At 49.9% G+C, this 23,574-nt stretch overlaps 2 pseudogenes; both read right to left on the minus strand.

Moving 5' to 3' along the window:
* Positions 1–23,574, minus strand: part of LOC114510963 — a 133,413-nt pseudogene that overhangs the window by 17,996 nt on the left and 91,843 nt on the right.
* Positions 8,386–19,275, minus strand: LOC114510927 (annotated as a pseudogene).

Consider the following 23,574-nt stretch of genomic DNA (forward strand, 5'->3'; position numbering starts at 1 on the left):
GCCCAGAGGGTGGGTTTGGGGATAGTCCCTGGAAGGAATCAGAGTCTGGTTCATGAAGTATTCTGCATTCCCATTCCCCAGCTCTCAGCACTAACATCCACCCTGATGTCCCCCAGCCATTAACACAGAACTTCTGATCTCCATCCCCTGTTGCCTCATGTGCAAGCCCCTAGTCCTTTATGTGGAGACAGTGCTGGGACCCCTGGGGACAGATTCACCTGTCTGTACTGGGGTACTTAGGTCCACCCTCAGCCGTGCAAGAGAGTCCCTGTGAGAGATTTGCCCTGAATCCTGAGCAGAACCCGCCTCCCCAGGAGCCTCCTGAGTCCTGGGGTCCTGACAGAGCAGGGCATCTCCTCCCCCCTCACATCTTACCAAGGCAGAGCAGAGCTCTGAGGGTGGGGACATGGTGTCTCCTCTCTGAACCCAGGTGTGCAGAAGGAAGACACCACAGTGTCCTGAGGGTGATAGACACATAGAATGGAGGCTGATCATCCTTGTCACGGGTTTCTCATGTCAGCAGCCCCTCAGGAAGAGGAACAGTGTCTTCCCACAAGTCTGGCTCTCATTTTCCCAATAAGGGAAGTTATAGACCCTGAGCCTCCTGAGACGCCCCTTGCAGGTGAGCTTGGCCAGGGCAAGTTCTTCCAGGTCAGAGCCTCACCCATGGGGTTCCCTTCACCCTCCACCAAGTCATCGGCCCTTCTGTGTAGGTCCCCACCCCATGGACAGTGGTCATCTAGGCCCTGAAGATGCTTCAGGAAGACACTACAGAGCTCAGCTCAGCAGAGACACAGTCTCCTCTTCACTGTGCAGTTCAGGCGAGTGTCACTGTGACAATGAGCACAAAGGACAGACACAGAGAAATAGGGGAAGAAAACATGTCCTTTCTTCTGGCCCCATAGTGTGGTTTTTTCTCATCCCAGCCACCCTCACTGAGTTGTCATTTTTTCTTAGCAATAGCGTCCACCCACCTTCCCAGGGACAAGCCTCTGAGTGACCCCTGCACCCTCAGTGCCCCTTGTTTCCTGGTTCAAGCCTCCTCTTCATGCTGTGCTCCTGCCTTAAACCTTAAGGGGACATGGATTTTGGTTGGAGTCCTGATTTTTACTCTTAAGAAATATTTATTTAAGTAACCGCTACCCAATGCCCAAGTGATCCATGTCTCTTGGGCATGGTGTTCAGTCTCTGCCTCAGTATCCTCATTTGGATGCTGTTGTGTCAAAGCCCAGTCCCCACAGTGGCTGTGGGTCAGTGGTACTGGTTCACGGGAAGGAGACTTCCATTTCCAGACCAGATGAAGACATGAGTGTGCTGGGACATGAGAGGATCAAGGTGTCCAGAGTCAAGGGCAGGACTGTAGCACCCACTCAATACCTTGTCTCCTCTGAATGCCAAGCATAGCTGCTCACAAAAGCTCTAAAGTGTATAGACACAGATACATGCATGAAAGAGAAATGAAAGTTCCCAAATAGAGAAGGAATGACATTGGAGAACAGAGACCAAAACTGAGTGGCCATAGTGCTCCAGACTGTCCATGGGCCATAGGGACATGATTCCCTCCCCCTAAGTGGACAGAGAGGGACCGCAGGTCCTCACAGGAAGGGGGTCAGGGAGCAGGTGAAGGCTGGAAGTGTGATGTCTGCCCCGTGTTTCTGTGCAGGGTCTGGGATGTCTCTGCCCACTCACCCAAGTTCATGGTCAGCAGTGAGCAGTCTCCTCTGTGTGTCCTGAAACAAACTGAGTCCAGTATGTCAGGCATGGGTGTCTGTCCCATGTGTGTGTGTGTGTGTGAGGCTCCCATAATCAGCCCTGGTGGGCACAATACTGAGGAAGTGCTGAGTCTGAGAGAATGGTCAGCATGGGGCAGGGGCAGCTGCCACAGGCCCTGATCAGCCTGACTCCCAGGAGGGCCCCTGAGAAACTGTGGGAGAGCAGGTATGGGAGGGAAAAGCCTCCTACAAGAGTGGACAGTGGAGAAATCCTAATGGTGACAGACAGTACTATGGACACCGTCTACTGATATTAGGGACAGTCACAAGCAACCATGTAAGGAAATATGAAAGTAAGTTAATATTATCATGTTTAAATACCTGGAAAATAAAGACAAGATTTAAATTTTGAGCCAAGAATATGAATTGTTTTACAAAAGAATGTTTTGATTAGAATTCTGAGAGTTGAATAATCTGATAGAATGGACACATTAAAACAATTCTTCCCATCAAGGTTGAGACACAGCTGAAGGTCCAATTATGACAGCAGAGTACAATGTTGAGGAAATTTCCAGGTTGCAGTTTAGAGAGACCTGCAGTGGGGAATGAAGGCACTTCGGGACTAGAGTGAGGAGGGCCAGTGTTGTATCTACGGTGTCAGAAGGAAAGAAGTGAGCATGACATTTAGTAACAGCCCCAGAGAACAATAAGCAAACATTTTACATAGATGAGGAAGACCAGGTAAGTGACAGGGGCATGTATGTAAAAATGAAATCTGTATTTTGTCCTTGTGGTCAATGAAGCAAACAAAGGATGAATTAAAATGAAAAAATCCTATTTTACATCAAATGGTACACATTAAAATGGTTAATATTATATTATGTGAATTTCCATTAAAAAGATCAAGAAGCACTGGCCAGGGGCCCCAAAGAAAAGTCCTAACATTATTTTCTATGAAAAATGCAAATTACTATAATAACAAGCTCACTGACACCAGACTTTCTCACAGCAAAGAGTGACACCAGAAGACAGTGGGGACATACCTCCAGGAGCAGATTGTCAGTGAAGATTGTGCTCTGAGCCCCATCAGCTGTGCCATCCCAGTTTCTGAATCCTCCACTCCTGAGATTCCTGAGGATCACTGCTCTGAAGTTGTCTGGAGGTGGTTCTGTGTATTCTTGTTCCTTTCAAACCTTTCTGCTTTTGAACCAAGCCTTCAATCTCCCATGTGGGCTAAAATAAAAGACCATCCTCAGAGCAACTGCACAGCAAGCCCAAGCCAGGGGTGTTAGCTGCTGCTGCCCTTTCCTGCTGCCCACAGAGGAGAGCCAGCCACAGGCAGCAGAGAGACCCATTTCCCCTGGCAAGCCTGGTCCTGCTGGGTCCTTGGGCAGCATCCCAGCCTCCTCCATCCTGGGTCTCACTCACTCACCTGGGGCTCCAGGGATCCCCAGCCCAACAAGTAGACAACACTGTCTCTAAGACATGGGAGTTACCAGGATTCCCCCCTTGACACTCAGTCAGAAAACATTTCTGTTTTGTGAGTTTCCAGGAAAGTTTAGCCTTGTAAGGACCCACAATTAAGGGGAAATGTACATCCATGCTCTTTGCTTTCAGTGATCTTGCAAGGGTACAGTCCCAAGTTGCAAAAGGTGAATAATAGTAATTACGTCTGTATTTTGTGACCCGTACATCATGGTATGGTGAGCCTCACAAATACTTTGTGGAATAATAGTTACCTCATTTTGCTAATCTTAGGCAGAAACTCTGCCTAAGAAAGGAAATGTGACCTGTCCACATTGCACATGCCAACCTGTGACCCTGTTTGTTGGGAACCCCCTGCCTGGTTTCAGAAACTGTACCCCCATGGCTAAGGCTGAGTAAAAAGACCTTGTGACCACAAACCACTAAGGAGACAAAGCTTTCTTCCTGGCAGGGGTGCTGCCTCATCCCCACTTTACTTCACCCTGCTTGTCTCCAGGCATTTGACTGGTTGGCCAATGACAAGTAAGATTCCTCAATGGGGGGACAACCTAAGACAGGCATGGTCACAAAGGGGCCCTCAGGGAAGCACTTGGGGGGCTATAGAAAAAGACCCTCGCCCCTTGGCTTTGACATAGCCTGAGTCCTCATTCTGTCAAGAAGTCCCCTAATCCCTTAGCTGCCTTACTTGCCTTGCCTGACTTAAGCCTGAAACAATGACAGAGGGTTGTGCAGCCCTGGGCAGGAACAGACAGTTCCCTGGGGCAATCAGGCCTAACAAAGAATGCATGAAATCCTGTGAAACTTACTTTGTCAATATCCTCAATTTAAATGATAAAGGTCCAAGCAGGAAATGAGTTTGATTCCCAGGCCTTTTGTGGCCCTTTAACTATCTGACCATGACTCAAAATAAGCCCTCAGAGTTCTTTGAATATTATCTATTGTTTTATCATTACTGCCTGATAATGATTGATGAGCTTTACCTATATGCCCAGTATTCCTATGCAAATTGAACCCAGTTAAAGCCCATTGAGGAACAGGCTCCTGGCCCTTCCCCTTTGAGAGATCAGCCACCTTTCCTCCCCAAGCAGATCATGTCTTGGTAAAGTTATTCTCATCACTGGCGGCTAGGGGTGGCCCTGTGGGTGGAGACCCCCAAACCTCTTAGCTGGAACTGATGGTTCAAACTCCTAGTCCCCTGCTGTTCCCACCCATGACTGTCACCTGGAGTCTCAGGCACAGAGAGTTGGCAGAGCTGTAAGAGCTAATGGTTTAGGAGAAGGTACAGTTAAAAAGGAAGGAGTCTCAGGGGAGACAGGTGTGAGGGCTCCCCTCCTGAAGGGCTTTGAAGACTCTCTGCTGGGCCAGTGGCAGCACAATCTCTCCTGGACTCACCTGGCTTTTCCTGAGGGCAAGACTCCCATTTGGGTGAACTATGGCCCCTGCTCCTCAGGAAGTTCTAGGCTGTGTCTCATCCTGAGAATGACAGTCTCAGTCATTGTGATCTTTGGTGATGGCAGACATTCTGATTCTTCATGTACTTTGGAGTGCTGTGTTCTCCTTTTGTATCTGATGTCGCAATCACCTCCTGCAACTTTGACCAGCTGCCCCAGGTGAGAGATGGTTTCTATTGGTCTTGCGTGTGTTCTGGGGCTCTGGGACCTTGTGTGGATGGACAGGCTTCGTGCTTCTGCCTCCCTCTTGTGGCAGGATCTCAGGTTGTAGGTCTGGTCCTCACCTTTCAATGTTTCTGGCCAGTTGTAAGTAAACTTTCTATTTTCTTCCTTCCTTCCTTCCTTCCTTCCTTCCTTCCTTCCTTCCTTCCTTCCTTCCTTCCTTCCTTCCTTCCTCTTCCTTCCTTCCTTCCTTCCTTCCTTCCTTCCTTCCTTCCTTCCTTCCTTCCTTCCTTCCTTTCTTTCTTTTTCTTTCTTTCTGGCTTTATAGACACAGGCCCCAGCCAACCATGCTGGACGGCCATCTTCAAGGTCCAGCTGACCTCAGTCCAGTCTCAGGCCTCTTTCTTGTACTCTTGAGGTTATCAGAGGCATCTCAGGGTCTTCAGGGGATCACTAGAAGGCAGCCAGGACAACAGGAGTGTTGCTGGTGCTCTGGGTGGGCTGCAAGGGGTGCTGGGAGCCACCAGGGGTCTATCTGAGGGTCAGCTTGGGCTGTTTGGTGAGCTACCACCAGACTGCTGGGCTAGGCACTTGATGGGCCTAGGGCTCCAGGAGGAGTTACAGGGCAAACGGAGTGGTGGCGTGCTAGTTTGGATGGGGAGTCATTGAGGGTGAAGCACTTGGAGCAGAAAGGAAAGGGGAAATGCTTCTGCCCCCTGTGTTTCTTGTGATGGCTGGCAGTTCCTCCCAGCCCACGAACTTGTAAGCACAGCTTGGAGCATTGCAGGCACAGGGCACTCACTGGTGTGCATTTGGAGGGCAACATGAGGGATAAGGACTAGAAGGAGCTTTGGGACAGCCCAGGAAAGAAGCACCATGACCCTTGGCAGCGGTGGCACAGCCCTAGGACCAGGACCTGGTGCAGGAGCACGGGGACCAAGAGGGCAGGGAGGGGAGGATGGCGCGGCATCTCCCCGGGCCTCTGCTGCCCACCTCGCAGGTCCGCCAGGATCCTAGTGGCCAGCAGGGGTGTCGCTGCACTGGTTACGGCTTGGGGTGAGACATCCTGCTCCAACCCAGGCTGGTGGGCAGGGTGGGGCTGCTCTGGGCAGGCCTTCCCCCAGGGCACCTTGAGCCCCCAGAGACTGCCCTGAGCAGGTCCAGGTGAAGTAATCCCCGCAGGTCACCGGAACCCACTAGCCCTGAAGGGTGCGAGCCTGGGACACCAGCCTGGGTGAGGTTGATAGAGGAGGAGAAAGACACTTACTTGCACCAGGGTGGAGGTGGGTGTCCTCTACACACCACTCAAGGAGCATTTACACCCAGGAATTAGGCAAATGCCACAAACCCACTGAACCATGCCAGTGCCCCAGCCAAACTATTTTTGATATTTATCCATTTATTCAGTTGTTTAAAAAAGGTATCTGCATCTGACCAATCTGACCAAAAGAGATGCAAAATGAATGAATATGGAGAATAAAAATGAGAAAAATGTCCTACATGAAATTGGACCAAAGATGGAGGGTGAGCCAAGGTGTGGGTCTGAACCTGTGATGTGGGCTGAGCCCCAGGTCACAGGGTTGACAACAGAGGGGCCAGTCAAGGAAACAAAGAAGTGAAGTGAAGTGAGACACCCACAGTCTAACTGTGGAGAAGCCTCTGCAGCAGCAGCCCCGCCTCTCCCTGCATGGGAACCACACCCACACCCTCCACATTCTCAGCAGACTCTTTCCCAGGGGCGCCCACAGTTTCCTCCAGAGCTTCTTGGGCTCATCAGACTCTTCTCCAGGCTCCACCTCGCTGTCTGGTGGGTTTGTTGTCCCCTGTGTTCAGCTGCTGGCTGCATTGTGGGGTCTTCTCTGACTGTGCCAAGCTTCACACAGCAGCACCCCAAGGACCACAAGGATCAAGCCAGACACACCCAATCTGATGAGGTTCCCCACTGTGTAGTCTTGGGTGTTTGAGCCTAGACATTGAGGACAAAGAGGTCACAGAAGTCACAGTAATGATAAGTCACCCCAGGATCCCTAGATGTCTGTCCAAGTCACCCGACTTGCATTGACTGCACTGACCCTCTGCCCTGAGCCCTATAACTGGGGATTAGGCCTTACTCACCACTCTGGGAGTCTGGCTCATTCTGCGACAGTCCTAGGATGTTAGCTGCTGCTGGGAATCAATGACATGTAGGGTATGGGAGAGCAGGTGTGGGAATACCTCAGTCCTCTCTTTTCTCATCTCCATTGAGTCCCTGTGACTAGCCATCCCCATTGCCTCCCTTGAGATGAGCATCATTGGCCCCTTGTCTGCATGAAATTAGGATGCCAAGGTGACATTTGGGGCCTTAGTTTTTTCTTCAGGTCATGAACATGAAGGAGTGAAGGGTTAGGCCTACCTTTCAGTTCCTCCACTCAGCTCCTGCTTTGTGTCTCTGACTAGGATTATATATTTTCACATCACTTTTGTTTCTTTTATCAATCTCTTCTTTACAAAATAAATGATGGAATATATACAATACACTGTGCAACCTTTCTGGGACCAAGGATTACCATACTTACCAGACCAAAGCATTTATTGATTTGTATCCTAGATAGTGAGACTGATAAGAAACAGGCAGGAAGAATACACGACAGAAAAATGTTTAGATAAACACCTGGACTAAAATACAGATACATAGTGATATAAGACAGGCTCTGCTAAAATGAAAATGAAATTCAGAGAAATCCCTGGAAACTCTGGGAGGGAGTCAGGGACACAGACAGGAGTTCTGACGGGAGGTGTTTTGGAAGATGACCTCACCCAGCTGACCACTTGGTGTCATGGAAACAGAGCAGAAATCCTCTCATCCTCCCACACCCACATAATGACAGTGGTCCCCCATGAAGACAGGACAAGCTCAAAGTGGATTCATGTTCTTCTCCCACAGAGATTCTCTGCCATCAAAGTTGTAAACTATCTGAGGTTTTTCAAAGCCTGTACTGGATCCTGCTCTGATAGATGGGAGATCTGAGTCCCAGATACAGGTGGGAGTTTGTCACTGGGATTCACTTCAAGGGGGCTGAACCAACTCCACTTCAGGTTAGACTGTCAGAGGATCTCCCTGACCCATAAAGGCGAGGCCTCCCTGACTCCATCTCCTATGTGGGATTTATTCCACAGGAACCAGGACAACTCACAGGCCTAGAATCAGCAACACAGAAAGAGGCAGGTATGCCTCCTGTCCTTTCCTCCCCACCTGAGCTGAGCATCTTCCCCTTCATGTATTTGCTCCCCACTGACCACATGGGACTCAGTGTCCTCACTGCCTATTGAGACATGAGGCCCCTCCCTAATGTCTCCACTTTTATCCCTAGGACTTTAGGAAACAAGGCCTCCTGGACCTATTTGATGTGTTGAAGTATAAAGTGAGAAAGTAGCAGAAGCCTGGTGGAGTCTGTGTCTCCTCTAGGCTAAGGGGACTCTATTACCCAACAGACATGAAGTTTGTCCATGTGTAGAAGTGTCTGCAGACCCCAGCTGCTGCATGACACAGGAACCAGGGGAGGCTGTGGGTGTGCCTGCCTCTTACATCACTCCTGTAGTCCAATAGATGTCCCACAAATGTTGTCCCTCACACACTTCAGTCTCCTCCCTGCACACACACCACTGGATGGACCCTCAGGTGGAGTAAGGCATGGAGAGGGTAGGGGGTCCCCCATCTTCTCCATCTCTTTATGGGGTGGGATTCGCCATATTGATGACCTCACTGTTTCACCCTCCTTCCCATCCCAGCCCAGAGCTGTCCTGGGACAGAGTCTGCTCCCTCAATGGACATGGGGTGGGAGTCCCTCACCTGAGACCAGGAGCTCCAGGGGGTCACTGGGCTGTGATAACTGGAAGGGGGAGGAGCTGCGTGAGATGTAGCACCTGTAGGTTCCGTTGTGGCCCAAGGTCACAGGGCTGATGGTGAAGTTGGCCTCAGAGGGGACAGCCATGTCCTGCACATGAAGCTGTTGAGAAGGATGCAGGGACCCCTCCCTGTACAGGTGGAAGGTGTCAGCCCTGACCTCAGATCGACACTGCAGGGTCACGTTGGCTCCCCAGGGCACTGAGGGTGCAGGCTGGGCCGAGAGAAAGGGTTTCCTGTACATTCCTGGGGCGAGGAGGGCTGTGATGTGCACAGGGACACCCCTCCCCCCATGCCCTTGACCCTGAGCTGAGGGACCATGTCCTTCCCCAGGGACACTGTCTGTGACCCCTCTCAGCTCCTCCCAGTCCCTCTGGTGGGCAACTTTCATCTCCATGCCCATCCCTTCTTCTCTTCCCAAAACTTCAGTCCTCTCAGCCTCTATTTCAGGACCCTATTCTGGAGCCCATCACCACCAAGGTGACCCCGGGAAAGAGCCCCAAGTCAGAGAGTCAGGACAGGGGGCAGGGCAGGGCTCCTCACCTGCAATCAGGATTTCCAGGGGGGCGCTGGGGTCCGACCACACATAGGAGAGGTTGTGACCACTGTAGCACCAGTACCAGCCCCCATGGGAGAGGTTCACAGGGCCCAGAGGGAAGTTGGAGCTGTGCTGCCCATGGAGATGCTGGGGGGGTGTGGGCCCTTTGTCCTTTATCAGAGCAAATCTGTCAAATCCAGCCTCCGAGCGACACTGGAAGGTCAGGTTGTCTCCCGGCAGCACCAGGGGCCCTGGCTTGGCTGAGAGAGAGGGCTCCCTGTACACACCTGGGGAGAAGGTCATTTTAACTCAGGGGCACACATACTCACCACCCACTGGGGCTGCAGGGAGAGCCCTCACTTGTCCCTCCATAAGTCTCCTGCCTGTGGTTGTGTCCCCAGTAAACCCCTGTCATTGACCCCCACATCTCCCAGTGTTTTACTAAGCACTAGGTAAGATCAATTGTTTGGGGCTTAGGAAATAATTGAAGCCAATTGTGGGCCTCCTCACCTGTGATCTCAAGGTGCAGAGGGGCACTAAGCTGTGACCACTCATTGGAGTTGGAGCTGTTGGAACCATAGCATCTGTAGGTCCCCCCATGGGAGGTGTTCACGTGGCCCATGGGGAAGATGGCCACCTGCTGCCATCTCCTAGCATAGTACTTCTGTTCTGATTTCCTGTGTTGGGGAGGCACAGCCCCTCCCTCCTTCAGCAGGTAGAAAGTGTCCCATGTGGTCTGTGAGCTGCACAAGAGGGACACTCTCCTTCCTGAGGCCACTACTGGGCCTGGGTCAGCTGAGAGGGAGGGTGTGCTGTCCACTCCTGAGGGAGAAGGAGGATCTCAATTAAAGGGGACCATCACTCCACATTCCCCAGGAGTGGGCTGTGAAGGGTGTGGCCCCCCTAAAACTGCACTCTGTCCCCTTCATCCTCTGAGAGGAGCCCACACTACAGAGGAGACCCAGGTTCACCCTTATTGTCACCACCAGGAGCAGAGGCTCACTCCTCTCAGACAGTGTGCCCCCAGTGCTGTATGCACACTGGTACAGCCCTGTGTGCTATGAGCTCATGGACTGAATGAGGAACTTGGTCTTGTTGCTAGAGTCCTGTGGGATCCTCCTTTCCAAGGGCTGAGAGCCCCTGTCTCTATACAGAATGTAGGCATTCCCCTGCAGAGACCACTGACACCAGATGGTCGCAGGGCTCCCATGTCTGACCCTGGGGCCTGGGTCAGCCCAGATGGAGGGTTTGGGGGGAACTCCTGGAAAGCAATCAGACCTACAGTGTCAGGAGGGTCCTTGTCCCCTCAGTTTCCCCATCTGTCACTCCAAGGCTCCTCCCACACTGGTCACCACCAGCCCAGACCTACTGTGTGTCCCCCAGCTGCCCATGGAGGGCCAGGGGCACCATTGTGCTGAAGCAGGAGTTCTGGGGGAGGACTCACCTGCCTGGACCTGGTCCCAAGGGCCCTGACACAGCCCTGGAAGAGAGTCCTGTGAGTTATCCTCAACGCCCACACAGAAGCTCCAGGCCTGGTCTGGAACCCTGCTGAGCTGATATCTTCTCTCCTTAGGATTTCTGCCTCCACTGGCCCTCCTGAGTCCTAGATCTGGGAGTGCATAAGACCCCATCCTTCTGTTTTCCCCAGAACTCACCGAGACAAAGAAGAGAAATGAAGGCCAGGGTCATAACGCTGTCTGCTAGGGTTCCCAAGGCTTCAGATGACATAAAATGTCCCTGAGCCCTGCAGGACAGATTGACACACAGGCTGTACCAAGGTCCCATCTCTGTGTGAGAAGTCACAGTTTCTTCCTCAGCTGCAACCTGCCCTCCCTGATGGTTGGTGGAGGAGACAGCAGGTTCTGGCACCTTTCAGACCAGATCACAGTCTCAGCAGACCCCAAAGGTGCTGCCTCCACCTCATGTGACGCCCGAATCCAGAAGGTGACCGCTGTCCCAGAACATGAGGGTAGAGGATGCCGGGCAGGACTCAGGAGCTGCCCAGTTCCTGTTGCATCCTGGCTCTGCCTGTTTTGCAACCAGGTAACTGTGGGCAATTCACTTCCTTTTCCTGAGACAACATAAATGAAAGTTACTTTCGGCTTTTCTCCAACCCAGAAAATGGTGAATATTTCCTGAGCAGGTGCCCCGTCCATGCACGAAGTTTATTGGGGAAGGTGACTGACTCCTCCCCTGGGACATGCAGTGCTGGTTAGCGACATCAGACAGTACAAAAATGTGTAGGCAATGAATGATGTGGGGGTTCATTTTGGTAAGTTTCAGAGAAGGAGAAAATGGAGCACAGAGAGACTCCATACAGGTGGGTGTCATGGAGTGTGGGGACCTGCAGGTGAGGGAGGGTCCAGGACACACTAGGAGTCAGCACAGGGGGTTGACCAGGAAGAGGGTGATTATTCTGAGAGTTGTGAGTGACCAGGCTGTGCTGGGCCCTCGTCCCCCAGGGCCTCTGCTCCCTGCAGGGACTCCTGGGTTTGATCTTTCAGATAATGGAACACTTTTCAGTAAAAGAAGGTGTAAGCAGTTGCTGCTTTGAGAAGATGACATTCTGTGGGAATTGGCTGTAGTAGTGAGGAATGGATGATAAACTGTGATAAAACTCCAGCACTAATGAAACACCGAGGTAATGAATTGCTCAGTGCTCTCTGTGGTTCATGAGAATTTCTGATGAAACCCAACACAAATCCCATAGCACAAGTTTGATTGAAGCTGAGTAAGAAAAGGCAGGCACATTTCCTTGTCATTATCTCAGCCTAGGAAGTGTGCAGAGTCCGCCCTGTTCTGATGGGCTCAGGGGACGCCCATGACAAGCCCAGTGTGGCTGTGACCCAGGTGTATGAGTCTGGGGAGGGGAGGTGGGCACTGGGAAGGTCTGCTTTGTAGGGACCAGTTGTCTCTGCTTGGGATGGAGAGGTTAGCTCAGCCTAATCTCCAACAACGTGGAGCATTAGATGGAGCTCCTTGGATGTCTCCACCATGGGGAAAGGCTTTGTGCAGGGAGGGTCCATAACAGGTAAGTTCAGGTGAACCAGAGTAAAACCCTCAGCTGGGAATGAGAATCTCAGGAGCCCAGAGAGGAGGCTGATAAGGTTGCACCCACATGATGTCCTGGGTCTTCACCTGAGTGTGACTGTGGAGAGGAACTGGGTCTCACAAAGAGGCTCAGGGTCAGAGCTGTGGGTATGTTCATCATGTGGGGGTAAGAGCAGAGGCTACATTTGTGCTTCACCTGGGTGGCCTGGGGAGCTGATGGCGCTGTCCCAGGACTGAGCACCCCACTGAGGGCTTGAGGTAGGGGAGAGGATTACAACATGGTCATCTGATCCACTGCAAGAGCTACTTACTCTCCTAGCCTGGAGTGTGGTTTGGTCTCTCCCTGTCACTTCCTCTGTCTGACTTCCTCATCTCTGTGAGCAGGGGACCTTCTCTCCATCTCTCCCACCCAGGCTCTTCAGCATGTCAGCCTCCTCACTGCCCTGCTCTGTGAGGAGTGACCCTGCATCTGACACTTGTCACTCCCTCTCCAGGTGCCTGGCAGAAGCACCAGTTGCAGACAATTCACAGGTTTTAATCTAAGACAAGAGGAAACGTTACTGACCATCTGTTCTGAGCCAGTCCCTTCCTCTCTCCCTTTTCCCTCATTGCAGACAAGGGTGGAAGCTCAGCTCTCATGGGTGTTGTGAGAATCAGTGGAGCCTGAGACACAAAGAGGCTCCATCTGTGTCATTTCTGGGCCTGATTAAGACATGGACATGAGAGACTTGTGGGAGGAAGGGCTACTCGGAAGCAGCGTATGTATCACCTCCAAACCTTCAGGGGGCATCAGAAGCTACAGGACATCTGGGGCTGAATGGCAGGTGAGTCCAGACAGAGAGGAGACAAGAAGGACATTGCCCATCCTGGATCCTGGACTCATCACACTCAGGAGTGAGGGTGGGAATTCCACCAGGGGCTGAGCCTGAGCACTGGCCACTGAGGGCATCTCGGACCTGATGGGAGTCCTGTCTCTCATGAAACTTCCCGAGGACAGGGGGCCACTTGTAAGGCAAAAATGAACCACAGGGAACCATGGCAATTTCATTACATTTGGTTTTAATGACATAAGTTCCTGTAACATAGAACTTACCATTTTAAAATATAGAATTCACTGAAATGTAGTAAATATACAATGTCTAAACCACAATTTTATCTGGTTTTAATAACAATATTGTATAACCCCACACTCAAATACCCACTAAACCATCAGTCTCCCATCTCTCCTCCGCATCAGCCCCCGACAAGCCCACCTGACTTTGGTCTCTGTGGGTTTCCTCCTCCTGGACGCTTCATACAAATGCAGTCACAGAAAACGTGATCTTTTCTCTGTGGCTTCTGTCACTCAGCTGCAGGATGTTGATGTTTACTCACCAGGTGACAGATGTTGGTACTTTGTTTTTATAGCTTAAAAAACCCTCCCAGGTTATGAAGACACCGCATTTGTTTAAATGAGTGGGATCCAGCATGAAGGGGTGTGTAGATGTGAACCCAAATCAGCCATGTGGGTGGCCTCTCATGTCACAGTGATGAGAACAGAGGGACAGTCAAGGGGAGTCAGTGAGGATGAGGACAGGCAGCCCCAAAGTGGGAAGGAGGAGGCGTCTCCACAGGCACACGGCTCACGTGTCCTGTCCCCAAACTTCATCTGCCACCTCTGTCCTCCCAGTCAAATCAGCAGACAGTTTCCCCACCTGTGGTCCAGCTGTCCTTCCCCACCTCCTGGGTCATCAGATGGGCTTCACGGCTCCCCCACTCTGAACGGTCCCCTGTCCCCTCTGTGTTCACCTCCTGGCTGCAATCTGGGCCATTATCTCGTGGTCTCGAGCCTGAAACAGCAGCACCCCAAGCACCACCAGGACCAAGCCAGCCACACCCATGCGGACCAGGTTCTCCACTGTGTAGTCTTGGAGTTGGGAGGCTGCAAAATGTGGAGACAGAGGTAAGCGTGGTCAGGCAACCCCAAATCTCCAGGACTCTGATGTCCCTCCAGGCTCTCCCCTCCCCTTGATGTCAGTGTCCCTGGGTTGTCTGAATCCAGCTCTGCCTCTCGCTGAATCCAGCTGCCATGACGAGAGTGACCTCTGCCCAAGAACTCAGGATTAGGGAAAAATTGTCTCAATTCAGGAACAATTTAGAGCTGCTGTGTGTTCTGGCTTCTGTCTGAGACTGCAGACCCAGGAACTTACTGTCCTGAAGCTGAGAGATCTGGCATTTTCCACCTGTGGGGGCCCTGGTCCATGGAGGAGATGTGGTGTCAGGGGCTCCTGAGTGGCAGGCGCACAAGGGGTGAAAGTCTGGAGCAGCGTCTCCACCCCACTCTCTGGGGTTTAATCATTACCTGGAAATTTTTGTCTATTTATTGTTTCATTGGTTCATTTTATATAATGACAAAACCTACCATGGTAGATATAGTGACCAGATGAAAATATGGGCATATATGTGAATATTTGTAGGTATGTTGTAGATGCATAAATTTAATATCAATATTAAAGAAAATACAGGGTTTTAAGTTGTGAATTCCTGAAATGCAGAATTATTAATTGTGATATTAGTATTAATTGTTGTATTATATTCTGTACAAATATCTTTAAACCTACTTTTGCCCATACCTTGTATATGTACATTTTATGGAGTATGTTATAAAATGTCCTATAAAATGAATCTGTATATATAGTTACACACATATCCACTCTTACATAAATACTAAGTTATATATCATCATCTATGCCTACATATATTTGTATAGCACCGATATATATTATGTGTGCGCGTACAGAAATAGAGACAGGAAGAGAGACTGAGAAAGAGACTTGAAATGAACAGGTCATAAGGAGGCAGATCCCCAGAAGGATGGTCTAGTCTGGTCTTCAGTGGGGAATGAAGTCTCCTCTGTGGGATGTAGGGAAGGGGCAGAGGAGAAGGGGGACTGGGACTTTGGGCCTTAGAATATGGGGTCAGAGGTCAAGTCAGGGGCCCAGAAGGGGCAGGCACCATCTTCTTCTCCTTTTGGACAAACTCTGGAAATACTGGCAAGATTTTGTGGATGGATGGCTAATCGTGTGATTTTTACCCCAATACACAACTTCCATGCACTACTTATCAATGCTGCTAACGAAGGAAGCCCACAGTTATAGTTTTTCAAACTTTGAGGGACAGAGAAGTTACCCCAAGTTGTAGGATTTTGTAAGCAGCATAGGAAATGCAGAGTTATTTATTGTGATAATAGGAAATTTTGTAATTCCCATAGGAAATTATGGGAATCTGCTTCCCCATCTTGATATAGAAAACAAGATGTAACAAAATTATTGATTTATCTGCCCTGGCTGATGTAGCTCAGTGGATTGAGCGTGGGCTGCGAACCAAAGTGTCACAGGTTCAATTCCCAGTCAGGTCACATGCCTGGGTTGCAGGCCACAGCCCCCAGCAACCGCACATTGATGTTTGTCTCTCTCCCTTTCTCTCTTCCTTCCCTCTCTAAAAATAAATAAATAAAATCTTTTAAAAAATTATTGATTTATCTAATTCCAAAAATCCACACAAAAATTCCAAATATCAGCTCACGCAATTCAGAAAATGCACATGGAAAATAAATGCTATTCATTCACAATAATATCCAAATGGTTGAAAGCAGGAAGCCTCTGGAATGTGTCTCATGTAGTTATAAATCAGAAAGAAAAGATGACTTTTAGGAGATGCGTATCTGTCAGTAAAAAAAAGAATGTTCCTATTAAAACCCTAAGGAAATAAAAAAACATATTGAAACATAAAGGTTGATAGTGCATTCGATATTAACATGTAGACATCTTAATGAGTTTGTGTTGAAATAATTTGTGTTATGAATGAAACTTTTTCATAGGTAAAGATGTGGAACATTTTACTTGGTAATTTTATCATGTGGAATCTGGAAAGAGAAGAATGGGTATACAGTGTGCAGTAAGTGAAGTGACCTTTGACATGTGGGTATTATAATTTTCTCAGTGTTTCATAGGGATCAATTGAAAAACAATAGGAAGGGAATTTTAGGAAGCTATATTGCTTATGAAATAAATGTGCCCAAACCAACAGCTTTCCTACATGTACTTACTACTATTTAGACTGTATAAAGGAATCAAACAGCTTACAAATTACATTATTAGATGTACAGTTCTGAAAGTTGGCTATACATTTTCTAAGTTTTACAAATATCTATCAAATGCTTCTGAAGTTCACTAAAACCTCCTTTAAAATGAGTATAACATGAAGACTTAATAGTAATAATAAGTTATTTTCTGCAACAAATGTATGAATTTAGTTTTTTATATGAAAATAGGAATAGCATTATAGACATTTGAGGGTTGACTCCATATAATGTAAATTAAACTGTTACTTTGTATACTGACACACTGCCTGAAAGTCCTCAAAAAAGAGCAGGAACAGACAAGAGCACCCAGAACCATGTAGCAGACAGCGGACCCCTCAGTGTGGGTGGGAGCCCCCAGCTCCTTCTGAGCATGGCACGGCCCCTCCTCACTCTCAGGTGAGCACTGAGTGCTGGAGGCTCCAGGTGAGCCCAGGAGCCTGCAGAGCTGGACACCCAGGGAGGAAGTTACTCTCTCAGGAAGAGGGCCCAGTGGTGGGGGCAGGGTCTCAGATTCTGAGATGAAGATGCAGGGGGTGAGTGGGGGAGGGGATCTGTCCTCTCTGCTCAGTCTAATCACCTTTCTCCTCACTTCTCACATCTCTCACTCCTCCCTCCTGCTCTTTCTCTCTGCTGAGATTGAGAACAGGGGGCTCAGGGGTGGGAGGCCCTGTCTCTTTCCACCTCTCAGAGGCTGTTCCCTTCTGTGGAGCCTCCTGCACTCCTCATTTATTTCTATCCCTGACTTTCCTAGGGACAGGGCCCTGAGCTGAGTGAGCACAGAGAGGACAGGGCCAGAGGCCTTACCTGAGACCAGGAGCTCCAGGGGCTCACTGGGCTGTGACAACAGGTAGGGAATGCTGTGGTTTGCGCTGTAGCACCTGTAGGTCCCCTTGTGGGCTGAGGTCACAGGACCCATGGAGAACTCTGCCTGGTGCTGCTGAGCTCGGGACTGTGATCTGAGTCTCAGAGGGGGATCAGCAGCCCCCTCCTTGGTCAGGAAGAAAGTGTCCCTCCAGCTCCTTGACTGACACAGCAGGGTCACGTTCTCTCCTGTAGCCACCATGGGGCCCGGCTGCACCAAGAGTGAGGGTCTGTCAGGGAGCCATCCTAGAGAGAGGGGAGCAAGTGAGGGGCTGCCGCCCACCTTGTTCTGACCTGAGAGTGACCAGGCCCCTTTCTGAGGACCCTCCTTGCTGTTGGTCTCTATTTTCTCTGAGTCTCCCATTCCCTCCCATCTTCTGTCTCTCTCTGTCTCTTTCTGTGGGGACCCCTCAACCCTTGTCTTGGCCATCACCACCTGAGACCCCCAGCAGGGCCTGAGCAGGCTCTGGTTCCCTGACTGAACCTGCTGGCTCCTCACCTGCCACCAGCATGTCCAAGGGGTCACTGGGGGCTGACCACTCAGAGGAGAGGCTGTGTCCACTATAGCACCTGTACTGGCCCCCATTGGCACTGTTCACAGTGCCACTGTTCACAGTGTTGGGGGATGCCCTGTCCCCCCTCCTTGAACAGAACGAATCTGTCATAGCTGATGTCAGAGCGACACTGGAGGGTCAGGTTCTGTCCAGAGGCCATGATGTGGTCCTGCTGGGTGAGGAGGGAGGGCTTCCTTGAGGCATCTGCAGGGACCAGATAGGAGTGACAGGGCTGCTCCTCCCATGAACCCTCCTCCTGTGCTGGCCCCCAGGGCCCCCTGTCTCTCTCTCTCTGTGTGTCTCTGACCCAGAAGTCCCTGTGCTCCCCTTACCCAACCTCTCTCATGGGGATCCCCTCCTAGTAAAGACCCCCGGAACTTGTCTAATGCCTAAACTAGGGGTGGATCCAGGATAAGACTTCTTTACCTGAGACGAGAAGCTCCAGGGAGTCACTGGGCTGTGACCACACCAGGGGTATCTTCCTGTAACAGCCATAGCATTTGAACCTCCATCTGTTGTTGGGGGTCACAGGGCCCACAGGAAACAGGGCCCGGAACTGCCCACTGGGATGTCGCTGTGAGTCCAGGGTCCAGGAAAGCCTGTGTTTTCCTTCCTTGTTCAGAATGAACCTGTCATATTCCTCTCGTGAGCCACACTGGAGGGTCACATTCCCTCCTGTGGCCACCACAGGGCTGGCCTGGGCTGAGAGGCTGGGTTTGCTATAGACTCCTAGGAAGAAGGAGGTAGTATGTTAAATGGGGGTGACACCTCCCTACATCCCCCAGGGCTGGTCTGTAAGGGGGAGATGCCTAGAGAACACCCCCCTTTTTGAGAGCAGAGCCTGAGGCTGGGACCCCTGAGTGTCCTCTCACCTGTCACCACCAGCTCCAGGGGGTCACTGCGTTCTGACCAGACACTTTGGCTGAGATAGTAACAGTGATATCTCCCTGCAGAGCGCTCTGTCACGTATGTGATGGAGAACTTGGCCTTGTTCCCAGGATCCAGTGGCTTCTGCTTGTCCCAGGGCTTTGAAGTTCCTTCTTTATCCAGACGGTACTCCTTAGCCTCCAGGATCCCCTGACACCAGATGGTCACTGAGCTCCCCCAGGGGATCACGGAGCTTGTCTCAGCCCATAGGGTTGGTTTGGGGAGGGTCTCTGAAAGGAATGAAAGATTGAGTCGGAACATTTCCTACCCAAGTGCCCAGCTGTAGCCCCAAACATCTCAGATGTCCTTCATCTCTCGTCCCAGAAATGCTGTTTTTCTTCCTCAACTTTCCAACAAGTGGACCCTGGTCTCCAGTGAAGAATGACACCCGAGAGCCCTGGGGACAGACTCACCTGCCTGCACTGAGGTCTTCAGGCCCATGCTCAGCCCTGCAAGAGAGTCCCTGTGAGAGATTTGCTCTGAATCCTGAGCAGAACCCTCCTCCCCAGGAGCCTCCTGAGTCCTGGGGTCCTGATGAAGCAGGGCTTGCCCTCCCCCCTCACATCTTACCGAGGCAGAATAAGGCCATGAGTCTGGGGGGCATGGTGTCTCCTGTCTGAACCCAGCTGTGCAGAAGGAAGAGACCACAGTGTCCTACGGTGGAGAGATACAGAATGTGGTCACTGGGAGGCTGACTGTCTCTGTCCTGGCGTCGCCACATCAGCAGCCCCTGAGGAAGGGGGACAGTGTCTCCCCAAGAGTCTGGCTCTCATTCTCATGAAGGACTATCTCACTCTGATCATCCTGAGATGCCCCTTGCAGGTGAGGTGACCCAGGGCACATCCTTCCAGGTCAGAGACTCTCCCATGTGTTCCTGTTCCCCCTTAGTACGACCATCAGCATCTCCTTGTGGGTCCTCCTGATGGACAGTGGTCACCAAAACTCTGGAGTTGCTTCAGGAAGATGCGGGTTCCTATGTCTGCAGGGTTCCACTCAGCAGAGACACGGTCCCCTCCCCACTGTGCAGTTCAGCCAAGTGTCACTCTGACAATGAGCACAAAGAACAGATACAGGGAAGTGTTGGAAGGACACATATACCTTCCCCTGCCCCCAGAGTGTGGTTTTCTTTCTATCCCAGCCGCTCTCACAGACTTCTTATTTTTTCTTAGCTACAGCACCTACTCACCTTCCTGGGGACAAGCCTCTGAGTGATCCCTGGCTCCTCAGTGCCACTTGTTTCCTGGCTCAAGCCTCCTCCTCATGCTGTGGTCATGCCTTCAAGCTTCAGGGGCCATTGATTTGGGATGGAGTCCTGATTTTTACTTAAAGCAAATATTTACCCAAATACTCATCATGCAATGTCTGTGTATTATTGAGGGGTAATGTCCTGTGTCCACCTCAGTTTCCTCATCCGGATGATATTGTCACAAAGCCCAGTCCCCCACAGTGGCTGTGTGTTACAGGTGCTGGTTCATGGGAGGGAGACTTCTATTTCCAGATGAGATGAAGACGTGAGTGGGCTGGGACATGAGAGGATCTAGATGTCCAGTGTCAAGTGTAGGATTATTTCATCCACTCCAGACCTTGTCTACTCTGAATACCAAGCCCAGCTACTCACAACAGCTCTAAAGTATGTAGGCTCAGACACATGCAGGAAAGAGAAATAAAAGTTTCCCAACAGAGGAGGAACCACAGTGGAGAACAGAGACTGAAACTGAGAGGCCTCCAGTGACCAGGACCATCCCAGGGTCATAGGAAGGGGCTTTCCACCTGAGTGGACAGAGAGGGACCCCAGGTCCTCACAGAAAGGTGGTCATGGAGCAGGTGAAGGCTGGGAGTGTGGTCCCTGCCCCGTGTTTGTGTGTGGACTCTGAGATGTCTCTGCCCAGTCTCCCAAGTTCATGGTCAGGAGTGAGCAGTCTCCCCTGTGTGTCCTGAAACAGACTGAGTCCAGTATGTCAGCCATGGGTGTTTCTCCCGTGTGTGTGTGAGGTTCCCATTGGACCACCCTGGTGGGCACAACGCTGACCATATGCTGAGTCTGAGAGAGTGGGCAGCATGGGGCAGCGGCAGCTGCCACAGCCCCTGGTCAGCCTGACTCCCAGGAGTACCCTGGAGAATCTATGGGTGACCTGTTGTGTGAGGCAAGAGACTCCTAAAGTAGTGGAGAGTAACAAAATCCTAATGATGAGAGAGCTATGGACCTCTGTCTACTGATACTGGGGGCTGATATAGACAATAAAAGACAGTCAGTGGGAAATATGAGAGCAATTTGACTGTAAATATCTGAAAACAGAAGGGAAGATTCCATTTTTGAGCCAGGAATTTGAATGGTTTTACAGAGGAATGTTTAGAACTAGAAATCTGAAAGATGAACAAGCCAGTAGAATGGACACACTAAAACAATTCTTTCCATTGAGGATAAGACACAGTTGAAGGTCCAGTTATGACAGTGGCTTACAATATAGAGGAAATTTCCAGAATGCAGCCTAGGGAGACCAGAAGTGGGGGCTGAAGGTACATGGGGACTAGAATGGGGAGGGCTAACATCATATCCATGGTGTCAGAAAGAAAGAAGTGAGCATGGCATTTAGTAACAGCTCAAGAGAAATGTAATCAAACTTTTTACAGAGATAAGGAAGACCAACTAAGTGATAAGAGGCATGCATGTAAATATGAAATCTGTATCTTATCCTTCTGTGGTAAATGAAGCAGAAATTAAAATGAAAAATACTATTCTATACTGAATTGTACACATTAAATGGTAAGCATATTATGTGAGTTTCAGCTAAAAAAAATCAGGAAGCACTAGCCAGAAATCCCCCCCGCAAAAAAAAAAATCCTAATAGTATTTTCAATGGAAAATGCAAATTACTTTAATGACAAGCTCACTGACACCAGACTTCCTCACAGCAAAGAGTGACACCAGAAGACAGTGGGGACACACCTCCAGGAGCAGATTATCAGTGAAGATCGTGCACTGAACCCCATCAGCTCTGCCATCCCAGTTTCTGAATCCTCCACTCCTGGGATTCCTGGGATCGCTGCTCTGAAGTTATCTGGAGTTGGTTCTGTGTATTCCTGTTTCTTTCAAAACTTTCTGCATTGGAAACAACCCCTGAATCTCCCATGTGGGCTGAAATAAAAGACCTTCCTCAGAGCAACTGCACAGCAAGCCCAAGCCAGGGGCATTGCTCAGTCTTGCCCATACCTGCTGCCCACAGCAGACAGCCAGTCATGGGCAGCAGAGAAACCTGTAGCCCCTGGTAAGTAGTCCTGCTGGGTCCTTGGGCAGCATCCCAGCCCCCTCCAGCCCAGGGCTCAGTCACTCACGATGGGCTCCTGGGCTCCCAACAAACTCAGGAAACACCTCCTCTGAGACATGAGGGCCACCAGGGTCCCCCCTCGACCCTCGGTCAGAAAAGACTTATATTTTATGTATTTCCAAGGAAGTTTTAGCCATTTAAGGACCCACAATGAGGGGGGAATATACATTGATGCTCCTTGTTCTTACTGACCTTAAGAGAATACTGTCCCAAAAGTTGTAAATGGTTAATACTTGTAAAGTAATTACGTTTGTATTCTGTAACTCACGCATCATCTCATGCAAGCTTCACTACTACTTTGTGGAATAGTATTTGCTTTTTTTTTTTTTAACAGAGGCAGAAACTGCATGAGAAAGGAAATGTGACTTGTCCACATTCCACATGCCCGACCTGTGACCCTCTTAGCTGGAACTGATGGTTCAAACTCCCAGTCCCCTGCTGTTACCACCCACACATATCACCTGGAGTCTCATGCCCTGAGAGACAGCAGAGCTGTGGGAGCTATTGGTTTATGTGTAGGTGCCTTTAACTAGCAAGGAGCCTCAGGGAAGGCAGGTATGAGGACTACCCTCCTGAAGGGCCTTGAAGACCCCTGCTGGGCCAGTAGGTACACAATCTCTCTTCGACTCACCTGGCTTTGTCTGAGAACAAGATCCCCATTTAAGTGAACTATTGCCCCCTTTCCACAGGAAGTTCTAGTATGTGTCTCATCGTGAGAATGACAGGCTCTCTGGGGACTCTCCTGTGCCCTCCCATGGCTACAGGGTGGAGGGTTCATGTAGGAAGACAAGTGCCTTTGAAGACCTGGGGCCCTCCCCACACAAGGCTCCTTTGTTGTGCTGAGCTGTGTTCATTCCATCCCCAACTTGTTGACACTGTTCATTATGAAAAGTTTATTTTGAATGAATGGTGTGATTTCTCCAATGACTTCTCTTCATCTATTCAAACAACCATTTGTTTCATATCAGTTACTTTATTGTTGTGGTGAAAACTTTCCCTGATTTGCACATGTTAAAATCTTTTTGCCAATTTTCAGGGCCTTGTGTTAAATCCCATTTGACTATGGTGTACAAAACTTTTCATGTGCTCTTGGATTTGTCATGCTAATATTCTTTGAGAAATTTTGCATGTGCATTCACAAGAATATTGGCTATTGTTTTTTTTTTTGTTTTTTTGTTTTTGTTTTTGGTGAATGCCCTCTGTACCATTGTTCATTTCATTCATGTAATTTTACAGCCCCAGAAGTTACGAGTTTTATTTTATGACTTCTGTGTCTTTGTTGAATTTGGAATTTGGTCCCTGTAATGTTTTCCTGACTTTGTCAGTTGTCTTTTTGTTTTGTCTTGTAGTTCATGGAATGTCTTTTGAATTACCTGTTGGGTAAATGGCAGTTCTCCATGCCTTTGGTTCAGGATTGGGACGTTATTATGATCATTGGTGATGGCAGAGACTTTGATTCTTCCTGATCTTTGGAGTGCTTTGTTCTTTTTTTGTATCTGAT

The sequence above is a fragment of the Phyllostomus discolor genome, chromosome 12 (genome assembly GCF_004126475.2).
Source record: "Phyllostomus discolor isolate MPI-MPIP mPhyDis1 chromosome 12, mPhyDis1.pri.v3, whole genome shotgun sequence".
Taxonomy (NCBI): domain Eukaryota; kingdom Metazoa; phylum Chordata; class Mammalia; order Chiroptera; family Phyllostomidae; genus Phyllostomus; species Phyllostomus discolor.